Here is a 2,500-nt window from a genome sequence, read left to right on the forward strand (position 1 = left end):
ATCGTACTTACTGTTATTTTTACCTAGTGCATTACCTTACATTTACTTGTGTTCAATTTCATTAGCCATTTTTCAGACCATTGCTGTAATTTATCTAAATCTTTTTGAATATCTAACTGATTTAAGTAATCATTTGCCATTCCACACAGTTTTGTATCATCAGTAAATTTGGAAACAGTAGATTTTAGTCCATGGTCTATATCATTTATATATACTGTGAATAGAAGTGGCCCAAGAACGGAACCCTGAGGAACTCCACTTGTAAAAAATTTCCATCTAGAAGTTTTTCCATTTAAAACAACTCTCTGTTTTCGATCATTCAACCAATTACTAGTCCAACTTAATAGGCTACCACTTATTCCGTGTAAAGCTAATTTAGTAAGTAGTCTTTCGTGTGGGACGGTATCAAAAGCTTTTGCAAAGTCTAGATATATTAAATCTATATTGTTTCTTTTGTCATAATTTGAGATAACTGTGTTGTAGAATTCGAGTAAGTTAGTCACGCAAGAACGTTTCCGTCTGAAACCATGCTGGCTATGATTTATCAAACGGTTACTTTCTAAATGATGTTCGATAGCTTCTCTGATGATAGTTTCCATTATTTTTCCTACGATTGAAGTCAAACTTATAGGCCTATAGTTATTTGGTTTCTTTTTGTCACCTTTTTTTGAATATGGGAGTAACGTTAGCTAGCTTCCATTCTCTTGGGACATCTCCGGATATGATGGATTTCTTGAAAATAATTCCTAATGGAACAACAATCTCATTTTTCATTTCCTTTAAGATTCTTGGATGCCAACCGTCAGGCCCTGGTATTTTATTAACTTGAGTTTATCTATACACCTTTTAATTTTGTTGTTGTTATATTTACCGTAGTGAGTAAGTTTACCCTAGAGTTTTCGCAGGTTTCAGTTTGGAGTTCACTTTGAGGTGTTTCGTTTACGAATACCGAGCTAAAATAATTTTTTAAGATATTACACATTCCTTCATTTAAATATTCAAGTTGACCGTCAGCATATAATAGTGGACCAATGTGATTCCTAACAATCTTGTTATCTCTAATGTAACTATAGAATTCTTTGGGATTCTCTTTGGATTTATCAGCGTATTTCGTATTTTCGTTTTCTTTTTTTATTGTCTTTTTTAAAACTCTCTGTATTGATACATAACTTTCATAGTCATTAGATGCACCCGAGCACTTATATTTCTTATAAGCCTGTCTCTTTTTAGCAATACTTTTTTCAGTTTCCTTGTCGAGCCACTTTGGGCGAGCCTGATTTGGGGGACGTCTGTCCTTAAATGGAATGTAAGTATGAATCATCTTAGTGAGCGTATTTTGAAATATTTCCCACAGCTGATCTACAAGATTTTCGCATTTGACATACGCCTGTATTTCTTGAATTTTTTTCCTAATACTACGAGCATTAAAGTACATGGTTTTAAGAAACTCGTGATTATTTCTTTTTGACACATTTTGAGTTTCAATATCATGTCTTACATTATAATTTTGTTTTTTATTAACACCCTGCTCTATGTTATTATTTGGTCCTTCATTGACATTCAATGCCTCATTAACATTTCTCCCATCAAAATTAACATTTCCACCATCACGGACATCTGGTCGATCACGGTCATCCGATCTCTTTTGTACACTTTGTTCCCCTACGTCACCGCGATTCACACCGGCCTCCCGTCGTTCATTGACATGTTCGGCTTCCCTTCCTAAAATTATATTTTGTCCTCCAGTGACATTATATCCTACTGTGATATTTTTTCCTCCACTATAATTACATCCCATCGTGATCTTTTGTCTTCCACTGTCATTGCATCCTATCGTGATATTTTGGCCTCCATTGACATTCTGTCCGGCATCCCTTCCTAAGATTATATTTTGTCCTCCACTGACATTGTATCCTACCGTGATATTTTCTTCTCCAGTATCATTACATCCTATCGTGATATTTTGTCCTCCATTATCATTACATCCCATCATGATCTTTTGTCCTTCACCGTCATTACATCCCATCGTGACATTTTGTCCTTTGACATTACATCCTAATGTAACATTTCGTCCTCTACCGACATGATATCCTAAAATTATATTTTGTCCTATACTGGCATATTGTTCTACATTAATGCTATACTCTACACTGTTTTCCCAAAAATACTCTATTTCCCTTTCCCTTTGGGCTTCTACCCCAAAAAAGAAACTAGTTCATTACAAGCTTCCACAATGAGGTTTGTAAGAACATCTTTGCCTCTGCGGGTAAGGTGGATCCCATCAAAAGCGTAAAGGTCATGGCGCCTTGAAAAGAGATACCAAGGATCAAGAAAGTGGTATCCCAACTGTGTGCACAACTGCGATATCCTATCATTGATCCCTATGGCTCTACTGTTCCAACACGAGCCTGCGTAGATCCTCGGTAGGATCCCACAGACTACGTGACGGCTCCCACGTTTCTTCATCTCCTGAAGGAGGAGCTTGTAATTCCGAACAAGC

The sequence above is a fragment of the Oratosquilla oratoria genome, unplaced genomic scaffold (genome assembly GCF_046742065.1).
Source record: "Oratosquilla oratoria isolate Oo_2021 unplaced genomic scaffold, ASM4674206v1 SCAFFOLD56, whole genome shotgun sequence".
NCBI lineage: Eukaryota > Metazoa > Arthropoda > Malacostraca > Stomatopoda > Squillidae > Oratosquilla > Oratosquilla oratoria.